The following is a 23,118-nucleotide window of genomic DNA, read 5'->3' as shown; positions in this document are numbered from 1 at the left end:
TCTTTATGCTCTTGGCCACTGAAAGCCAACTGACGAGGGACAGTGTGAAGCAAACCTATCTGTTCCAAAATCATTTATTAAAGTATGTTAAATGGTGTATGCTGCTCTTACCCAAATGCCCCAGCAACTCTTTTAATTGGCAGTTTTGTTTCACATCCCATAACCAAAAACATTAAGGATCACTAGCATTCACATCCGTGAATTCATTTAGACAATTTTCTTTAATTAACAATGAAGACACTACAGTTCTAAGTACCAGACAAAATCGGGGGGAAGGGGGGACCGAAAATAAGCATAACACTATAAAGAAAACTAGGAAAAGTGAAACACTTCTAAATAAAAATATATACCTGGCCTGGTACCCATTACATATATACATAATACATATGTTATACACATATATACAGTAAATGTTTTGGTAGCAATACAGACCATGCATTGGTCCTTTTGTACACGGATGAAGTAGCACCATGGACAGCACCACCATCTTAAGATGATAAACCAAACTGCACATACATTAAATGAAAAAAATATATATATGTATTTAATTTGGCCCACCCTGCAGCCAAGAGGTGTAATGAAAGAACTTTGTAAGGAAAATTGTCCTGGGAACTACATTCTTAAGCCAAATAGCAAAGTTCTAAGACAAACAAACAAAAACAAACAAAAACAAACACAAAACAGCACTCAAGAGGTCTATACAAACACAGACAAGTTTTCCTGTTTACTGAATTTGTCCTATTATGTGGCAGACTGGTTCACACCAGGGAAATTAACAACAGAAGCAAGGAGAGATTTAAATGCCAGGTGAATGGCAAGGGTTGAAAACACCAGAGCTCTTGGTGTATACATCACAAATGCCAAGTCGTCAACAATGAAAGGAAGGCAACTCTCCAGCTGAGTCATTTTCTAATCTTATTAACTAATTATAAGCTTTCCATTACTGATACATTCCTTAAGAATGGGGTCAAACACCTTCACTATCTTTCTACCTCTTCACCACATCGAACTAGATGCTCTGGTTACAAGAAGTGGGAAACCCAACATGCCATCCGACCCATGCTTTCTCTACCCAGGTGTAGGAGACATGGACATACAGAGCTACACTAGGTAGGACCTCCAAGATCTTCTATGGCTTGGTTTTGGAAATGATCAAAGGCACCGGTGTCTAACCCTCGATGTTCTGACTACAGGAAGGCTGTTTTGCTTTCCAGAGTGGATGTCTTTCTCTCAGTATTGGTGAGGCCAGATTTCCTCACATCCCAAGAAATGCATCCTTCTTCCTCTCAACTTTTTCAGCAGCCTCTATGAATGCAGCGTTACCTCCACCTAACACACACGATGTCCTGGGAACACTAACTCCCCTGTCAAGTCATTACAAAGCAGCAATTTCATATGTGGCTTCCATCCATCTCCATATTCCTCCCAAGGGGTCCTCCTGATCTCCCCAATCAAGGTCTTACTTCCCACAGTGTCTCTGGTTTCAGCACCTCTTTGTGTGATGGACTGACCCACAGAGTTCTGCCAAAGCACTCAGAGCATTTCACATCTCTCCCATTTTTCATGGCTCTACTGTCAGTGGACGATGAGCTCCCCTCCCATTTTTAAACCACCTGCAGTAAACAAAATTAAAGTTTTCAACTACATGGTGTATTGCATTCAGGATGCGAGATCGAACAAAACGGGCTTCAGTGTTGTAAAATGCTGTTTCTTACAGGACAGTAAAATTGTTTCTTAATATGTTAAATGTCCCAAAATCAAGTTAGGAGACAACAGAGGAAAAAAGGTTAAAAATCTCTACTTTTGGCTAGATGGTGTTCAGTAAACCCACTTTTGCAGTCAACCTAGATTAGTTAAGAAAGTCCCTGACCTTTGAAAGTTAGCGAGAAATAGCCACAAATGTAACATCGGTACTGAATTGTCATTATTGACTCAGGTGGTTGATCATTAATGGATTCTCTTCACTTCTAGCTGGTTCTAGGATTTTTTTTTTCCCCAGAATGAAGATATTCTCAAAGTCATGAAATACATTTGTTCTTTCTACAAAGGAGAATTTTAAAACTCTGCCTAGGTCTCTAAGAAAGAACACTATAAAAGGTTGGTCTCATGAGGAAAAGCCACTAACTTATAGGTTAACCAGAGGCCACTAGAAGCCCCATTAATGTAATTCCTTGGCTGGCCTACAAATACTTGGAAATGGATAAAAGCCAGCTCTCAATAGGAACTGAACACAGGGATTTAGCAGCTGATGTTGCTCAAGGTCAACCCCTCTGTAGTCAGAGCATGAGTTTTTGCCTTAAATACCAGCAACTTCCAGTTTTAAATTGATGAGGTTGGATACCACCACCAGACCCAGCTCAGGGACCCCTAGAAGCAGCTTCTATAAGATTTTCTAACTTTATGCTACGTGACTCAACAAAGCATCAGAGAAATTAACCAAGAGATGGCTTTTCCAGTCTGTTCATTTCTGTTCTCACCCAAAAGATGTCGATACTCCACACGCAGAGGTATCTTGGCAATACATAGTCAAAACTTAGCTTCCTTGAGAAATAAGAACCAGCTTCACAGGAAAAGTGGTTGGGGCTGACTTTGTTCATTGATTTCTCTTTAACTACCTATGTCCCCAGTAGAAGACAGCAGGACAGCTTGCTTTCTTCCTACACTAGCAAGAGTATGAGTCAGAATACTTGAAACATTTAAGTTAGTTTGACAAAGAAAGTCTTTTTTATAAAAGTGTAAAAAAAAAATTTCGTATCAGATTTTTAAAATCGGTAGTGTCCTCTCCTCATAGGAAATGATGTAATTCAGCAAGTTCCTTGAAAACAATGGATTCTTACGACCACAGACCTATCCATCTTAGAAATTGATGAGCATGCAAATGATTGGAATCTGCCACAATGAACACTGTACAACAATCTGTGAGGTACATGCTATCCGGCTGAGTTAACAGAACGCAGGCCTTGCCAGCGTGAGGAATTCCATTTATGTCCACTCCCTTTTGAGTGGTCCCCCGACCAGTTGACGAGGGGCAGCGGCCACTGCACTGGCCCCAACCCTGGCCCCTTCCGGGTCGCCCTTCCCCCACCCAGGGAGCTCAACCCATGGGAGAAATAAAATGTTGCTCTTTCTCAACAGCAGGGCTGGGAATTTCTGATAGAGAGTTTACACGGCCTCCGAAGAGCCTGACATCGGCATTAGTTCACTTAACCTTTAGGAAGTTCCCTGGCAAAAAAAGATTAAAAACACTGTAGGCAATAGCTCGAAGTTATGTCCACTGCCTTTTCTTTTTCATAAGGAAAAATTCCAAGATGTGTGTACTTTCCAAATAAGAGGAGGATTAACCTCTTCACTGCTGGCTAGATGTTTCAGTAGCTGGTCATTAGGCATTGACATGCTCTCTGTACACTGGGTTTTATTAACTAAACACCAAAAGGCCAGTACCCACCAGGGCAAATGGGCCAAATTACATTCAATTAAATAATGTGGCACGGGATGTTCTCAGAAAACAGGAGATAAGGGTCTTATGGAAAGTGACATGTAGCCCTGGTCATGATAAAAAACATTTTTCTGGAGTTTTAATTTCTGGTTAGAAATGAAAGACAAGTACTCACTTGTCTTACCATCTTTCCCGAGACAATGCAGGAAATAAAAGATCCTAATGTGTGCACAGAAAAAAAAAATGGTAGCAATGGAGCAGGAAGCTTACAGAAGTGGGGGGAGGGGGAGAAGAAAAGATCAACAGTCTCTAGTTTATTATGAATAGAAAGAAATTTCCAGAATTTACAAACACCCACATTGTTCATTCCAAAGAGAGCTTTTGATTTAAAGGAATCACCCAAGTCTCCTCCTCTTTACAGTATATACAATGGAAGTCTTTGATTTCTTTTCCTTGTGATTTTACTTCCATCCAATTGCCAATTTTAAGCTGACACTTGAAAATACCCAGTAGAATATATCCTTCTTCAGTTTAATTAACATGGCCTATTGCCTTACAGGAAAAATACAAAATTAAGGTCAATTCTTGTAAGGATCTCAGCTCAACATCAGGGCTATATTACAAGAGATAGTATCAGCAAATAGAACTATACAATTGAGAACCATCTAATGGTACTATGATTCTTATTATATTATTTTTCTGAATTACAATCTGAAAACAAGGATCGTACCCTATTCTACTCTTGTTAGCCTCGTCTTAAGTATTTGCTCCACTCTTTACAACAGAACATTGTATACCTCAGTTCCACATCCAAAAAAAAAGATGTGCTGTAAGAAAAGTTACATTTTAATTAAAAAAATTACACATATAAATCAAAACCTATGTGAAATATTTAATACTCTCTCCACCCAAAGCGAACAGTTTTGTGTGAGATAATTTACAATGATGCTTTGTCATACGCAGTTTGAGCAGCAGATGAAATGTATCTTGTAAATGCAGTGAGAGTAAACCCCTTCTCTCGTGGCATGGAGGTGATCACATCAGCTCACGTGGCCAGCTGAGTCCTTAAGGTTGAAGATGAACTTAATGCAGACTCATTATTCTGGTGTCACAGTGCTTTTGTGCTTGGCACAATATAGTACGTGCAGTTCAGTCAAGGAACTCCTGAGGATTGCAGAAAGTAAACAAACGGAAACGGATGCATCGTACCATCTACTGAGGAGGAAGATGTGAGGTCCTGGTTGTGAATCAGGAAATATTCAGAGTCTGGGTACCCATGAGTTAAGGGAAGGTTTGCTGAGGTCATTCAGGTCTTCATTCTGAAAAGAAAAACAAAAAGAGTCGTCAGCAAAGGCATCTCAAACCTCATATTCCATCATTTTCTAAGGGTTTTTCTTTAAAAAGGAGGCAGAACCAGATAAGCCGAAGTTACGGGCACAAACAGTACTGTGTACTTAAATAAAATCAACAGACTGTATTTAACTTTTTTTTTTTCCCCCTTTCAAAATGCAAGAGTCTAAAGCAAATACAAACTCAAAACAGTCAATATTAAGTCAGTAAACAAATCGATCTGATTTGGAGGTTTCAGAGTTTAACAACACAAAAACACAAAATACTTGGATGTTCTTAGGATCAGAACAAAAATGTGAATTACAGTTATTGTGTAAAACTACTATAAAATATGGTAGGCAGAGTCCAGCCAGGCCACACTTCATCTTCTTTTGGTTAAAAGTCAAGTGTAGATTTTAGAATTTGAAGCCGGAGGGCCTAACGTTACAAAATCCGAAGTCAAGTTTTTAATGTGCCATTGTTTGACATGAGATGAAAATTTCAGATGCGAAAGGAGACCCAGGTGAAACAGACCCAGTTAATCATTAAATTAAAAAGGGAAGGGATTCTGATTTAGATCTAATAGAAATGTTACTCTGCAAGAAGCACATTTCTTCCATGCAATTCAAGAAGGCAGACCTCATGGGGCATTATCCATTCCCTTCCAGAGAGGAGACACTTTTTTCAACGTTATGAACCCTCCTTCGCTCTCAAGTGTTAGCATTAGACAGTCCTTCTGAGGGCCACATTCTTTATGCATTCCACGGTTATTTATAAATACCAATATTTACAGAATGTCTTCAGTAGTATATGGCACCACACAAAAGAGGAAGGAGGTAAATCCCCTGGTAAATGCACAGGAAGGAGGTAAATCCCCTGGTAAATGCACAGGAAAAAAGCTCTCGCTGCACGGAAAGAATACTTCTAACTGGGAACAGAAAGGAAGTAATCCACTGACACATATGGCTTGGTCTGGAAGGAAAGGGATAGTCTGGGGATGTGGAAATGCGATCCTATCTATCTGCTTTGGGGTTGCCTCTCCGGAGCTCAACACAAGGGCTGGCACACAGTAAGTACTCACTAAATATGAGTGGAACGAATGCAAGGGAAAAAGCACAGTTCCCACCGTGAGCACACGATAAAACAAGGTCTGGGGAAGAGAGTGCGGCCGCGGAAAGGCCAAGGGAAGAATATAGTCGTGTTGCCTCACCAGGTATGTGGAAAGGGGTCAAGGAAGTAAACCTGCAAATGTAGGTTGGGTCGATGAAGAACTCTGAAGGAAACCCCAAGACACCTTTAAGTATAGGGACAACAAACACATGCTTCATGATAAATCAAGATGTGGTAGTTGTAATAATCCATATCCGTGGCAAGGAAAGGACAGAACAGGTTCTACAATTCGTCCAGTGTATATGTTGACCGATAGAACTGTTTCTCGCTCTCTTCTCTCGAAGGAGAGTATGGCCGGGACCCGTGAGCCTTCCCTATTTACCTAATGGCTTTCAGGTAAGTCGAAATGTACTAAACGGAGACTCTAGCTCGATGAGGAGATTTCTGTTTATTTCGAAATATTAACCCCACCCCTAAATGGCAGGCAAACAGCCTATTTTTCTCTAGACAAATAAAGACGTGACATGGAGACACCAATGGGAAAACAAGAGAGCGCTCCAGGCCTATCCCTCTCGTCGCCAGAGAAACAGGACTTACTCTGTGTGGTTCCCACAAGTGTCAGGAAAACCCATCCCTTCAGAAACCCCGGAGAACCATCGCCAGATCTCCCATAGGCTTGCAAGGTTCTCCTGCACTCACACCGCAATCTATCCGAACGTTCTGACCAGAGTATCCAGACGCAGCTTCACAGCTCTGGGCCTAAGATGAAGTGGGAAGGCCCCACTGTACTAAAGGGCTTGAGACAAACAAACAAACTGCTCATTTACAGAAAAGGGGAGGGGAGTGTGTGTGTGGTGGGAACGGAGGGCACGCGGTATGCTTTTCATTTTATACCTGGCTCTCGGCCAGAAGGGTTGAATGACCAGCTCAGCACAGGAACACACTGTATCCAGTTTTGTAGTCACGTGTGCCAACCTGCATGAATGCGGCGGGGCAGAGATCGGGGGCCCTCTGAAAAGGGAAAACACTCCGGCTTCGCCAGATGCTGAAATCTGTTGCTTTGGGGCCACTCCGAAACCCTCCCTGTAGCTTCCCGCATGCGTGTGTGTTCAAAGAGCAGGAAATAAAGGATCTGTCAACTGCACCGTAAACTCTCCCTCTAAAGTCTCAGCACACTACTTTTCAAAGCCCTTTGTCGTAAATCCTGATCAGCACACGTCTCAGCCACCAATGCTCCCTTCTGGTGCCATCACCTTGGGGATCTCTGAGAAAGTGAAAACAAGTGGGGAAAGTGGGAGGGTCTGCTGACCGTGAGTATGGGGACAGAGGCTATAAACAGGCAACAGAGGCCCGGAAAAACTTAAAGGGAAAGTCTGAAGTTCACATCTGTTTATCTCTGTTCAAGGGTGTGTGTGTGTACGTGTGTCTTTGTGTCTGTATGGACACACAGAAAAGTTCGCTCCTGAGTAAATGATACAGATTTCTAACAGGCACGCCTGGGTGAGAACTGTCCTTCATTCCAGCCACCTTGGGGTCTGCATACTTATTCCAATCAGGCAGCCATTGTTGGAAGAAGCATTTTTGGAATGCCTTCTCAAGTTCCCATTTCTTTTTTTTTTGCACCCGCCTTCTCAGCCTCGGGCATATTCTTTTGAAGGATCTCTATAGCAGCCAGTCTTGGCCCTTTGAGGGCACATTTGATCTTTCGAAACAGCCAAAAAGTTTTGGGAGCCAAATAGGGTGAACACAGGGGCTGATCAAGCTGAGTAATGGTTCCCAGTGAGGCATTAGCTAAAGCCAAAGAACCCCAAAACTAAAGTTCCAAAAGCATAGCTGTTCACAAATGCTCTGAGGAGTTTTATTGGAAATGAACTCTGAGGACATTACAGACAGACCTCAGCGTATGTTCCTGGGGCTTAAGTTCACTTGCCTATATCCCCGCCTCTATGCAACTGCAGTCAGGAAGGGCTGATTCTCAATAAAGGAAGTCTCTTGAAGGAAGACAAACACATGTAGTATACATTTTTGGAATATATTTTTAAAAAGTCAATACCCACAGTAGGTTCCAGCACTCATTCAATTCAAGAAACATCTGTTAGTGACAAATGAAAAGTCAGTGATAAAGACTATAATCAGCACTAAAAGGGAAGACAGGGATATAGGTATGTTTAATACACTTTATATATACAACCCCAAGGGACTCCCACCAACCGTATGAGGCAAATATTGCAACAACGTTTTACAAATACAAAAAGTCATTTGTAACATCCATAAACTGGAAACCAAAAAGCAAAAACACTTCCTTGGAGAAGAGCTGGGCAAATACCAAATGGTGATGTTCCTATGATATTTTCTGTCTAGTTACATCACTGGGGAATAACTTCTGAACTCAGAAATACCATGCACCTGTCATGAGATTTAGTAGCAGGAAATTACATTTTGATAAAATTTCATCACCACATCAGCATCTCTGGTACCTTTCCGTGTGTCTTGTCGTAAGATAAAACCTACCTAATCCTGTTGCCAGTAATGAAAAATGCAATTTTTAAAGCATTATCAAGTAAGTCAACACTTGAGCAATGCTGCTTGAGACTTATGGATGACTGCATTATTGCATCCAGTAGGAATTTACATCTTTTGGACTCGACCCACTTAAACTATGCCTACCAAAGCTGAAAAACAAATAAAGCTTCTGCTGCTTTTCACACTCAGCCTGATTAACCTTCACCGTAAAGCAGCTGAAAACAGCATCAGGCTATATGATATGTGTACAATGAAGGATCCATACCCTTCCAACGACCAATTTTTAGTCCAACCCATTGACTAAAAGTTTTCTCTTGTATTCAAAGGCCTTGAAACCTCCTTCCAGTTTGTTGAGTCAACTGCAACACTGTTCTAAATACCTGGTTAAAGCAGTCCTTGCAATTTCTACTACAGCTATGATTTAAAAAAAAATTCTCGATCACAATATAGAAAATTTATACAACACAAAAAACGTAAAGAAGGAATAAACATTTCCTGAAATCTTGTCAACCAGGTAAAAACCATGATTCAGCTGTGGTTCTAAGTTCACTATTTGCTTAAAGGACTTGAACATTTAAAATTCTACATTTAGGGGCGCCTGGGTGGCTCGGTCGGTTAAGCGTCCGACTTCGGCTCAGGTCATGATCTCACGGTCCGTGAGTTCGAGCCCCACATCGGGCTCTGTGCTGACAGCTCAGAGCCTGGAGTCTGTTTCAGATTCTGTGTCTCCCTCTCTCTCTGCCCCTCCCCTGTTCATGCTCTGTCTCTGTCTCAAAAATAAATAAACATTAAAAAAAAAAATTAAAAAAAAAAAAAATTCTACATTTAATGTCAAAATTGTTTAAGTAGGACTGGAAAATAATGTTTTCATCATATTTCGATCTTCCCCATTCTTAAAAAAAAAAATCTGTGATGAAAAGATATTTGAAATGTTAACCAACTTTTAAACCTTTTCGGTATTCTATCCCTTTCCCTTCCTCCCAATTTATCGTGTATGGGGAGGGGGATGGGAGTTTGAAAGTAGGAAAAGCCTCTGGCTTCCTGGCTTTGGGGTCCAAAAGCCCAAGTCCTTATGGGAATGGGACAAAGCATATAGAAGAACAGGAGGGGAGGATTCCTCTCAGAGGAGAAGACAGTTCCCTTCAGCTGGGAATAGAGAGAGAAATGGTGGGCATGGTGGGTAGCTTTGTACTTGGCAGAATGCCGAATATGGAGCCTGTGACATCTCTCTAAATCTTGTCTCTCCTGGCCTGTTGACTTCTTATTTGACACAATTATAGTCCACTGCATACCACTACTGTGACGGCAGTCCATTTCTTCAGCCACCTCACTGATGCCGACACAATAATTCACGGTACCACTAATTTAGAGAAGATCGAGTCTTCTAGAATGCTAACATATTATTAGTAAGGTACATTATAAAACACTGCCAAAGTATTCTGTCTTTAAGCAGACCTGATTCTGGCAAACAGGCCAGTAAGTTAACACACACACACACACACACACACACACACACACACACACACACACATCAGTATTAAATAGATTCATAGTTCTGGGAGTATATGTGTACTCTAGATTTTAACCTTCACACTACTCAATCTCAGATGGAGAAAGGAGACTGCTGATCCATTTGATGGACTGTGAAACCCTTGTTAAAGACATTTCCTGGCTTAGAGTTTGGTTCTACCACCGAGGGTTGGATGTCAGCATTTAGGGAGGAAACAGAATTATCAGCCGTAATAATCACCCAAGTAAAATAAAAGAAAAGCTAACTCCAGAGAGTTTCAAGTTTGGGACACAGGGAGAATCACTCTGCTTTTTACAAGGTACAGCTGGGAAGTGTGGGGGCAAGCTGGGACTCTAGCGAAGGACAGACCTAAGTGGCAGAAGGAAGGAAAGAAGGAAGGAAGGAAGGAAGGAAGGAAAGAAGGAAGGAAAGAAGGAAAGAAAAGAAAGAGATAAGAGAAAGAAAGAAAGAAAGAAAGAAAGAAAGAAAGAAAGAAAGAAAGAAAGAAAGAAAGAAAGGAGGAAGGAAAAATCAAGGTAGGATTAAACTAAAGAACTCAAGTTAGAGGAAAGACCAAGACGTTTGCTAGTTTCTGTTGACAAGAAGCTAAAGAAAGGAAACATCTTTGAAAATAGGCCAGAAGGGAGCTGGAAAGACTTGGTTTCACGGTCTTAAAAGGCAAAGGGTAACTGAGCAGCCAGGCCAGTGCTTTAAAGGAGCTGCTTAAATAGCACTTTTTCCTGGTGCAAGTCACATGGGCGAGAGCTGGGGAAGATAACAAGGTTGCTGGCCAGCCCTTCCAGCACACGGGGCTGCCAGGGAGGACCATTCAGGGAAAGCTGCCAACATGTGAGAGGCCACCTCGCTCCAGTTCCCCTTTTGTCCCAGCGAAAGACCTTCTGGCAGGGCCGGTGACTTCAGGAGACCACCAGTGAAGAAAGGCAACGTGTATTATGAAAAGAAAAGGAGAGGGGCTGACCCAGGAGCCGGCCATCCAGCCTTCGAGCCTCCGCTGTGGTCCACGGGGTGAATCCTGCCAGCACTGTGGACCTCTCCTGTCCCCAAAAACAAAGGGCAGGGACTTTTCGAGAGGGTTGGAAATTTATGGAGAAGACAGATTAAAACGACTACAACAACATATGGTTTGCAACAATTAAAAGTATTCTGCCAGGGGTGGCCAGCTGGCTCAGTGGGTACAGCGGGTGACTCTTGATCTCAGGGTCATGGGTTCGAGATTACTTAAAAATAAAATCTTAAGAAAAAAAAAAGTATTCTGCCAATGATGTATTAAGGAACTCTGAAGAAGCATTCAGAAATCTTTTAAGCCAGGGGCGCCTGGGTGGCTCAGTCAGTTAAGCAGTTGACTCTTAATTTTGGCTCATGATCTCATGGTTTCTGGGATCCAACCCTGCGTGGGGCTCTGCACTGACACTGTGGGGCCTGCTTGGGATTCTCTCTCTCCCTCTCTCTCTCTCTGCCCCTCCTCCCCCCTCTCTCTGTCTCAAAATAAATAAATAAACATTTTGAAAACTCTTTTAAGCCAAAGAATATTCACTTCAGTTATTTCACGGGTTATTTCTTCTTATTAATATGGAGCATGCTGAGAAAGCAAAAGATAAAGCAAACGGGGGTCGTCAACACCGTTAAGAGCCCTCCCCCATCCCCGCGAGGTAAGTAAAAATGTCTCAGATCTCTCGTCTACAGGAATCAGAATGCATCCCCACATACGTGACAGTCAAGGTAGGGGAAACTCAGAAAAACAACCCCTCTACATCACAAGTCAGACCACATAATGTGGGACAGGAAGCTTTAATTTTAACGGAGCTCAACCAAAATAAACCTGTTGCCTGAAGACATGAAAGTAATATGATACCTTCTTCCCTACCTGAGAAAGCAAGTCATAAAATTCAGTCTTTCTTCTGCTTTCACGGGAGCTATTTCTGCAGTTTATTTTCTCTCCTAGGAATTAAATTCCAGCTCTGAGGTTTATAGTTTATACTGTCGCTTCGCATCAGTTTTTTGGTTTTGTTTTGTTTTAATGTTCAGAAATACAGGAAGTAGGTTTTATTGGTCTGGCTTTGATCCAAACCAGTAGACATAAATTCAAATCACAACTTAGTTTACAATGTGGTGTAGAGACAGTAAAAAAGTGTTTGCAATACCATTTCTGGAATTAGGCAAATGGGAATGAGGCAGACTCAGCCTAGTGCTGCTGCCTTTAATATTTCTGCTAAACACTAAATAGATTCCGCATTCTTTCCTCTCTCCCTGGAGTCATATCATAAATTGCTTCAAGAAAGCAAGGGCCTGATTTTACATTTGAGTAATTGTCTGACTACCCAATTGTTTCTTATCAACTATCAGCAGCTTTTCCCTAATAGCATAGGAACCAGAGCACAGAACAAGCATTCACACAGAGGGCCCCGAGTCTGCAGCGGGCTGAGGTAAGGATCATTAACACCACTGACATCACTTTTGGCAGCCGGGGAAAAGGGAAAACCTGTGTTTTTAATCTACTTCCTACTCACCACAAGTTTTTAGCCGGAGTCCCCGATAATATGGGTTTGTGGCTGACTGTATGGAAGAATCTGGTAATGCAAGAAAAATGCAAGTACTGAACTGAACAAGCATCTTTAACGGGAGCCACGAGGTACCTCAGCTGTGTGGCCCTGATCTTCCGTGGTATTCTGATCATGAAATGGGCCTCCCGGAGGACAGGGCCATGCCCGACTGTTCCTAGTAAGGTCAAGCTCAGTAGAAGACTCTCTGTACTGCACACAATCTAAGTGACATGTCCTGGAAACCATCATCATAAATCACAAACAAAAAGGTGTTACCCTTTGTCTTCCCTCTTGCTTTGAGAATACTAAGGGGGAAAACGTGGGGGAGAATTTAATCCAGATTCTTGGAAGTTACGTCAGCTGTTGTTGTTTATGTGGTCCAAATGATGAAAGAAAACTCTCTGAAACCAATCGAAACTGGTAGAGGGCAGCGTATTTCAAATGCTCAAAATGAGCACAATTGTGACTCATTTTACTGGAGGCATTCTTTTAAAATTTTTTTTAATGTTTTTATTTAGTTTTGAGACAGAGAGAGACAGAGCATGAACAGGGGAGGGGCAGAGAGAGAGGGAGACACAGAATCTGAAGCAGGCTCCAGGCTCTGAGCCGTCAGCACGGAGCCCAACGCGGGACTTGAACCACGAGCTGCGAGATCATGACCTGAGCCCAAGTCGGACGCTTAACCGACTGAGCCACCCAGGCGCCCCAAGAATTCTTTTTAAAGAAATGCAAGTGATAAGACTTCTGGGCTAGGAAACCAAGTCTTTTTTTGTTCGTTTTTTTCTTATGTGTTTTTTTTATTTTTTTGAGAGAGAGAGAGAGAGTGTGTGTGTGTGTGTGTGTGTGTGTGTGCACGCACGTGGGTGGGGGAGGGCAGAGAGAGAGAGGGGGACAGAGGATCCTACGTGGGCTCTGTGCTTTGAGCAGAGAGCTCAATGCAGGGCTTAATTCATGAACCACGAGATCATGACCTGAGCTGACGTCGGACGCTCAAATGAGCCACCCAGGTGCTTCTGTGAAAGCAAGTCTGAAACAAAAGTCAGTTAAGGAGGATGGAAAAGAGTCCCATCCATCTCAGGCTACTGAAGGCCAGGGGTGAGACCTCTGTGTAGCTGGGCTGTGTTCAAGGTAAGCTGTAACCCTGTTTGCAATAAAGTCATGCGATAAGTAGGGCTGTCACCATCTGAGTGAGGTGTATCCTGTATGGACTTCTGAATTCTAAAATATAATTTAGGAAATTAAATCCCAAAAAAAAGGTTATTTTGAGAACGAAGATGGTCCTACCACATGGCTGTTAACACTTTTTAAAAACTGGTCAATTTTAACTCAAAACTTATTTCCAAGTTAAAATGTGCAAGGAGGGGCGCCCGGGTGGCTCAGTTGGTTAAGCGTCCCACTCTTGATTTCGGCTCAGGTCGTGATCCCAGGGTCATGGGATTGAGCCCCACATCAGGCTCCATTGCTGGGCATGGAACCCGCCTGAGATTCTCTCCCTCGCTCTCTCTCTCTGTCTTTCTCCCTCCCTCTACCCCTTTTTCCCACTTGTGTGCTCTTCCTAAAAAGAAAAAAAAAATTGAAAAGGAGACTAAGAATTTACACGATCTCCTCTTCTCTCATTCTTTTCTCTGTGATTTTGGACAAGTTAGTAACCCCTGTAAATCACAATATTGTCATCTGTAACACGGGGATAACAGTACCCATTTCATAGGGTTATCCTTAAGCTTATATGAGATAATACACGAAAATTTTCATCATTATGCCTGACACATATGAGCCCTCAAACATTAGCTCTTATTGTCAGAACTCTTATCAAGAACTAGATATCCTTAGGGGCGCCTGGGTGGCTCAGTCGGCTAAGCGTCTGACTTGGGCTCAGGTCATGATCTCACAGCAACTGAGTTTAAGCCGAGTCGGACTCTGTGCTGACAGCATGGAGTCTGCTTAGAATTCTCTCCCTCCCTCCCTCTCTGTTCTTCCCCCAGTGATGCACCCTCTGTCTCTGTCTCAAAACAAATAAATAAACATAAAAAAAAAAGTCCTATAGATGTCCTTGGATCTCCCATCTTTTCCTGATACCTGAAAATACACACCAACCAAAGATGCTCTGGTGGAATTTGCCAGCAAGAATAAATCCATAGACCTGATACCAGCCAAGGGCTGAGGCTGAAGCCAAGATTAGAATGAGTCTCGGGAAGGGAGACAAAATTATTTGCGAGGGGGGGTGGTATGGAGGAAGTGCCAGAACAAAAAGAAAAGGTAAAAGCAGTAGTGATGAAGCTAAAAATAAGACCCTGGGATAGGATTTTAGACAAAGACCCGTCTACCTACACAGGGAACAGCACAAGGTAAATATCGGGACGGAAGGCGTTAGCGTGTCTTTGGCGGATCTTAAATTAATGCTATCTACAGAAACACCGTTGAAAGCCCACTTCTCTTGCTTTCTCAGAGGAATCAGAAGCCTGAAGCCCCCAGCCCTTCTAAGTCAGCCAATGAAAGACTTACCATGCTACACGAAACGATTCACAAAGAATTCTCCTGAATAGACTTAAATGGATGTTTAGTGAGATTCTTACGCACTATTTCCAGGTTCCAAAGCATGTTTCTAATTGGAGGGGGAGGGAACGGGCGGCTTTTGTTTCTGAATTCTTGTCCCCAGTCTCACATCTGAAGGAACCGAACGGGAATGTGACACAGCCAGTCAATGCTGCCTGACTTACTTGACGAAAAACTGAAATTACAGCCAGATGCACACGTCGAAGGGTGGGCAGCTGGAAGAGGAGGGGGAAAAACACTGGAAAGATCATCCGAAATTATTGACAATGTGTACATTGCTTGCATCTCTAAGGCCTTTGAAGCAGACAATGGTGCAGATTTCTAAGCGACTGCAAACACTTCTCTATTGTCCAGGATCAGGAAGCAAAATTCTTCCAGCTGACAAGGAGCAGCTGACCTTTCACCCGCTGACCCCGGGTTCATGGTCTCTGCTTTCATGTCTCAAGTCTCACTTCCACTTTGCTCTTGTTCCTCTTTCTTTTCCCCATTATCTGACATCTCAGCCTTTGGCTTTTTAATTTGGAGACGGCGTTTGCGGAGAAGTTCCCTTACCAGCCCGCGGAATTGAACCCCATCATGTTACTCGGCTGCTGAGCTGCCTGCCTGGCTGAACTAGAAGCCTCCTGAGGACAGCTGTGCCAAATTCTTAATTAAGAGGTGGGGGGGGGGGGGCGCCTGGGTGGCTCAGTCGGTTGAGTGTCTGACTTCGGCTCGGGTCATGATCTCACAGGTAGTGGGTTTGAGCCCCGTGTCGGGCTCTGGGCTGACAGCTCAGAGCCTGGAGCCTGCTTCAGATTCTATGTCTCCCTCTCTCTTTCTGCCCCTCCCCTGCTCGCGTTCGCCCTCGTTCTCTCTCTCTCTCAAAAATAAACATTAAAAAAAAGAAAAAAAGGAATAATGGAGTGCCTGGCTGGCTCAGTTGGTTAAGTGACCGACTCTTGGATTTCAGTTCAGATTCTGATCTCACAGTTCGTGAGTTCAGCCCCACATCAGGTTCTGTGCTGATGGCAGGGAGCCTGCTTGGGATTCTCTCTCTCTCCCCCTCTCTCCCTGCCCCTTCCCCTCTCCCGCTCATACGCATGTGTGTTATCAAAAATAAATAAATAAACATAAAAAAAAAAAAGACAATGCTGCTCAGTGACCCTGAGGGAATTACAGTCCCAGGGGAGATAAGGGGGTCTGTAAAGGTAAGCCACTGGTGAGCCAGGCAGGAGCCATGTGGACTCCACTGGAACATGCTCAGGGGACTAAACCCCTTTTCTCTGCACAGACCTTCTAGCTTCCAAGCACATCACTAAATCTCTCGTTCTCAATTTGGGTGGCCAGGAGTAATGTCTCCCTGCAAAAGGTATTTGGCAATGCCTGGAAACATTTTTGGTTGTCACAACTGGGGTTGGAATGAAGGGGGAGAGAGGCCGTTGGCGTGTGGTGGGTGGAGGCCCCAAATCCTATTAAACCTCCCACAATGCACAGGATGGCCACCTGCAACACAGAACTATCTGGCCCCAAACGTCAACAGTGCTGAGGCTGAGAAACGTGCCGCCAAACGTGCCCGTTAACTGTTTCTGGGGTCCATGCCAATTCTATGGAAGTGCACGCGGGAAGAGGTAGGCGTTCCCATTTCCAAGACCCTCTTTTATTTATGACTGCCACACCGTGGCTTCAGAGTCCGAGTGGGTGAGCACTCCATGCTCACAGCCTTACCTCTGCTGTGTCCCCTTCCCTCCCTTTTTACTAGAAGATGGCCAATCTGATTAACCAGTCCAGGCCCATATTTTCACATGTTCCTCCTCCAAAGGAGAACAAGGATGTCCGGATGTGACACAAAAGCAAGGACTAAACCGGGGGGAGAACACCAGGCATCATGGAGGCCAAAGTAACGGAGTGTGGGGGAGACTAGCAGGTGCCCTGTGCTCCCCCTACATGGACCATGAAAAAGAGATCAACCCCACAAAGAGTTATGCTTTATTACTTCCAGGTTTGTATCTCATCCAACTGAGCCAATACTTTCGGGATGGTCTGGGACAAGTCATTTGACCTCGCTTTGCCTCCACAATTTCATAAAATGGAGAAAATATCTAGTCCTTACGATCATTTGTAAAACTCACTGAGAAAGAAGAGACTTTCCTTATGTTATTTGTGACTATTAGTCGTGCCCGTTGGGCTCCAATATCTGGGAGTAAAATGAAGTTAAGAATTAGGCCCCCTTTGTTCCAGAATTAGTCAACCTTTTTTTTTTAATTTTTTTAATGCTTATTTTTGAGAGAGAGAGAGAAAAAAGCAAGAAAGAGCAAGCAAGAGAAAGAGCAAGCAGGGGAGGTGCAGAGAGAGAAGGAGACACAGAATCCAAAGCAGGTTCCAGGCTCTGAGCTATCAGCACAGAGCCCGACGCAGGGCTCAAACCCACAAACTGTGAGATCATGACCTGAGCTGAAGTCGGACACTCAACCAACTGAGCCACCCAGGTGCCCCTAGTCAACCTTTTAAAATAAATCCACTAACTTTGTTCTCTAAGAGGCTATTTCTAATTCAGAATACTAGTTCCTACAGATTTTTTTCACCTTATGAAATACTCACCTTGGAAGAGCATTTATTACTATATATATATATATATATATATATATATATATATATATATATATCAAAGTACAAGATAGAAATTCCAGTTGCTGTTTCTAAAAGTATTTTTTTTAATATTTAAATTTGTTTTATGTTTATTTTTGAGAGAGAAAGAGAGAGGAGGGGTGGGGGAAGGGAAAAGAGAGAAGGAGGCAGAGAATCTGAAACAGGCTCTGTGCTGACAGCAGAGAGCAGGATGTGGGGCTTGAACTCATGAACTGTGAGATCATGACCTGAGCCAAAGTCAGACACTTAACTGACTGAGCCACCCAGGCGCCCCTAAAAGTATTTTTCTTGAATGTTTATTTATTTATTTTGAGAGAGTGCAAGCAGGGAAGGGGCAGAGAGAAAGGGAGACAGAGAATCCCAGGCAGACCCCTTGCTGTCAGTGCAGAGCCCAGGGCAGGGCTCAATCCCACAAACTGTGAGATCACGACCTGAGCCAAAATCAAGACTCAGATGCTCAACCGGCTGAGCCACCCAGGGGCTGTAATTGCTGTTTCTAAATATAAGATGGCTTCCCAGGAAGATACATTCAGGGTCTGTTTTCCCTAAAACTTAAACTTGAAAAATGCTGGCGGGTGGGGGGTGGGGGTGGGGGTGGGCAGGGCATATATACCATCATCAACAAGAGTACACAGGATTCAAAGTTCTAAAAATTAGACATTGAACAGAAAGAACAAGTTGATTTCCGGGTGGCTAAGTATGAAGCTTTGCAGATTGAGCCCAAAGGTAATGGTAATAAGAGCTCATCCTCCTTAAATAAAGCCCCAGAAGCTACTGTGGTCCTCAAGTATACAAAGAAAACAATAGCTTCTATTCTTCTACACTGTAGCCTGCGAAGCTGACAAAATACCTTCAGAATAAAACTGAACCACACAATTTCACCATTACTACCCAACGGCGACAGGCTATAATTAACATTTAATTAACTTCCCTATGATGAGCTTTGCTTAATTCTGCTTAAAAACTGCCTGAAGTTTTTCCCATAAAACCATGTCACGAATGGGCAACCGTCTACCTCTTCATTTGGTTACCCCCACTTTCCTTCCTTAACAGTATAAGGGAGAGCAAGACCACGTAAGTGTCCACATCAAATGTGAGTCTTAGGAGATGCTTCTCTTCCCTCCTGTCCTTCCACCCTGAGCTCTCCCCACTGCCAGCCATTAGCGGCACCCAAAGAGCCCCTAAACATAGCCACTGACTTCACATATATCATTTCTTCTGCATCCTCCCCAGAGAATTTCCAGTAGAGACAAAGGCCTTCCCGCAGTCTTCCATATAGAGGTGCAAGGATTAAGAGTGGCCAGATCCTTGCTGATGTCCTTTCTAACACACAGCTGGAGGAAATCAATAGGAAGGTGACTAGTGAACCATTTGATACAAGTCAATAAGCTAGCGGTAAGGACAGTCCAAGGACTCACCAAAATATGCATCTGGATGGTAATTATTCCAACTTCTGTTTTAGATGCTCCCTTTCCATTTCAACAGGTGACTTCCACGGCGTGCCCAAGTCATCATAGGAAGGGGTTCACAGATTTAACATAAACAGAACGATCAAAGCAGTCCCACGCCTGGTATTACGGAGACTTCCTTGATCATGTGATTATTGTTAAGCGTTAGAATCACGCTGCCCAAGCTCACGAAACTGGTCAAGAGTACCACTGAGGTAAGATCCCACTGAGACATGGGGTGTCCTCACCCGAAAGAGTACTCTTTCTAACCGGGAATCATTAACATCTTAATAGCCCAAGTCTTCAGAAAAGAAAAGAGCCCCACTCCCCCGGCAAAAAAATGAGAAGTTCCCAAAAGAAGAGGAAAAACAAGGTGGTACCCAACATAAGCACAAAGCAAGATATTAGCAGCCAAGTCACAATGGGGCCTTCCATTAGGACAAGGGGGCAAATATATAGCACAGGGAAACCCCATAAAGTCTCTGAAGGCTACAAATGTATTGTAAATGAAGAATACACATTAATTTAGTTCACACTTGTTGTAATATCACAGGTATTAAATTAATAGGGGCTTGAGATACAGCAACACCGGCGATATCCACTATTACGTCAGCGTGTCCCGTAGGGGTCTCCACTCTTCGGGCAAACCAGAGAAAAGTACAGAGAAAATAATAACTCAACTTCGAAGGGATAAAATAAAGTAGTGCTTCTCAAACTTTAAAGTGCTTCGGATCTCTTGGAGATTTTGTTAAAATGCAGACTGGGATTCAGTAGGTCTGTGGACAGGCCCAAGATTCTGCACGTCTAACCTGTGGCCAGGTGCCACTCAGGTTGCTGGTCTGAGGACCCTATTCTGAGTAGCCAAGGAGTAAAGAACCTTGAAGGAAAGACTCCTTCACTGGGGACTTCGAAGGAAGGCCAGGCCATAAGCCACCTGGGCTCCATCTCAGCAAGGTAAATGAGGTTAGGTTACAGAAACAGTTTTACAGTGAAACACAAAGAAAGACTTCCAGGCGGAAAGGTTCCAAAAGAGCGAACTGCAGAAGAATGAGAAGCCTCTGCCTCAGGGCCCTTGAACAAACAAGATCTAGATGGCTGCAAAGAAGACCCTGGGGAAGACAACGGCAGACTCCACACGGAGGGGCTTTTACCTGCTTCGTGTTCAGGCTAAGGGAGGCTACAGACAGTTGGCGTGGGAAAAGGGGGATGGAAACTGTGATCCGATACATTTCTATCTCTGTAAAACACCAATGCAGATTACTTTGAAGTCTGGAGGTCCTGGTCAAGAGGAAGTGAGACGGGCCATGTGTGTTAGCTCACAGACGACAGAACCCAAATAAACAAGCATTCACCAAACCTCGACGAAACACATACGTACACCCTGCCCTCCAGCAGGTCTTTGGTTTGGGGGTTTTTTTAGTTTATTTATTTTGAGACAGGGAGAGCAGGGGAGGGGCAGAGAGAGACAGAGAGAGGGAGAATCCCAAGCCGACTCCGGGTGGTCAGTGCTCAGAGTGCGACGCGGGGCTCAAACTCATGGGTGGTGAGAGCACGACCTGAGCCGAAATCAAGAGTCGGACACTCCGCCAGCCGACGGAGCCAACCAGGCGCCCCTCCAGCTGTCTTTTACCAAATAAACCACAAGGCACAAATGGGAGGTTAGTTCCTAACTCCCTGGCTTCATTCTTTGAGTGGATCAGCAGCAGCGAAAGCCACCAAACTGCCAACTCCGATCCCATCTGGCATACAAGAGTAGAATTGACGTAACAATTACATGATGACGACACCTTCAGCTTCGAGGTATCAAAACTACTGATATAAAAATATGCTCCCATTTTCCCACGGAACATTAATTTATCCCCATAATGTTTCTGCAGCATCAAGCAGACTCTATGTGCAAGTATCAAATCCCCAGAACCATAGATGCATGCAGAGGAAGATCCAGAGGCAGGCACACTTTGCCTCTGGGGAAGTAGCAAAGCCATAGTGACTCAAAGGTACCAAAATTTGGAAAAGACTACAAATTTAAGCACAGAAGCATGGTGCGTGTGTACTAGAAACTTCCATTCACATCGACAGACCATAGCCAAGTCGTCTGCTTTCTAGGAGGCACATAGCCTGAGTCAAGAGCATGCCCTTCAGTCCAACTGATTGGCAAGTTAGTGACTACGAGGTTCCGTTTTCACGTTAATGAACTTTTACAGCAGTACAAAGGTCTTCATTATTTGACCGCGGTTTCGTTCACTGGGCCTGACCCTGTGCTCTGACTAGCAGGTGCAGCTCTACTGGTCTGGGAGAGAAGCCCCAGTGAGGCAAGCGTAGGTTTCTAATGGCTTTAGGAAAATGACGAGGTGGCCAGAGATCTTCCCCAAGAGCTAATTCTGAAACCACTGCCGGGTAGCGCAACTCGCATGCTGTGCGATTCACGGGAGTTGTTTTCCTAACCAGCTGGGACAGGATGAAAATACATTTCACCAAGGGTTATGGGCTACAACAGGAGTGGAAACTGCCTGCAAGGCACTTAGGCTTGTGGCTTTCCGATGATGGTAAGACCCTAGCTCCTCTGTGGCACTTACCGGCACTCAGGCACTGGATCAACCTCAGTGAGGTGCCAGATGAAAATGCCCACCTAGCTCACGGGGTTGTTGGCAAGGATTAAATGAGATGGTGACCGTAAAGCACAGCGCCCAGACCCTGACAATTAAGCAATTACAAAACAATCCATGCATCCCATCCAGTAGCAAGAAGCCATGGGAGGGAAGGGCAGAAAGGGGAACAAAAAGGAAATGGAAAGGTATTTGACACTGACTGCTCTCTGCTCTCTGCAACACTGTTCGTGTGTTTGCAGGGAGGAGCACCTCAAAAAATGGCGTCAGCGAAACCCCAACAATGACACTCACCGTCAATAAGGAATACTGTTCCAGGGGCGCCTGACCGGCTCAGTCGGTTAAGGGTCCGACTTCAGCTCAGGTCATGATCTCGTGGTTCGGGAGTTCGAGCCCCGTGTTGGGCTCTGTGCTGACAGCTCAGAGCCTGGAGCCTGCTTTGGATCCTGTGTGTCTGCTTTGGATCCTGGATCTCTCTCTGCCCCTCCCCTGCTTGCATTCTGTCTCTCTCTCTCACTCTCAAAAATAAACATGAAAAAGAAATTTTTTTAAAGGAATACTGTTCCATTTTTTTTATCACTGGGTGTGGAGGTGTTTCCTATTTTGCTCTGAACTTATAATTTTAATAGTTGATCCATTATTTAAAATGGATTGTTCTTAGCAATTCTAAAGCACCCTAAACTTTTATAACCTGAATTTTTATACTTCATTAGCTCAAAGGTAAAAGTATATCTTGGCATAGTAGAATCATACTATATTCCACATAGGCCATGAAATCTCATTTTCTGAGCCTGTCAATAAAACTTTCATTTGATTGGCATCATTTACCAAATTGTTCTCAAGGTTTGTCACTCTCCAGCTCTGATTTATCATTGTGTTTCATACATAACTGGCACTCAATAAATGTTTATAGATATAAAGGTATATATATGAAAATAAGATGCCATACATACATAGTCTAAGGTCCATATGACCTGATTAAGGGTAATTTTAGGCAAAGAAAAACAGGCTCTTATGTTTTTGTGGTTTCCCTTACATTTAATAGTAAGTAGGGGTTTTGTTAACCTTTTAAAAGCGTTATCCCCTTTTGATAAAATTTTTTTTTAAAAAGCTCCATCTATTTTTAATACTACAAATTAAGCAGGACTAAACAAATAAAGCAAATTTTACACTGATTATAATTGTTTTCAAATTTCACTTGTATCTTCCTCCCTTCCCCAAATAGTTGAGTAAAGCACTTCTGGGGTGAGGTGGTGATACGTAAGCATGTTACACACACACACACACACACACACACACACACACACACAGTCCCCACCAGCAATAGGGCCCACATTTGTTCCTTGGTAGCACTATGTTATGAGTTTTAACATACATTATTTCATGTAATCCTCATGACCATCCTGAGACTATATTA

The 23,118-nt window shown here is 43.5% G+C and overlaps 1 protein-coding gene across 1 annotated transcript in view; it reads right to left on the bottom strand.

Moving 5' to 3' along the window:
* Positions 1 to 202: 202 nt before the first annotated feature.
* IRS1 (insulin receptor substrate 1) overlaps positions 203 to 23,118 on the bottom strand; it is a 62,462-nt gene continuing 39,546 nt past the window's right edge. The window contains 1 exon segment of the mRNA XM_019445748.2: positions 203 to 4,755. The gene's annotated coding sequence lies outside the window, so the exon portion shown is untranslated.

Source organism: Panthera pardus, unplaced genomic scaffold (genome assembly GCF_024362965.1).
Source record: "Panthera pardus isolate Hobbes unplaced genomic scaffold, ASM2436296v1 HiC_scaffold_10, whole genome shotgun sequence".
Classification (NCBI taxonomy): Eukaryota; Metazoa; Chordata; class Mammalia; order Carnivora; family Felidae; genus Panthera; species Panthera pardus.
This window is presented reverse-complemented; position numbering and strand designations above follow the sequence as displayed.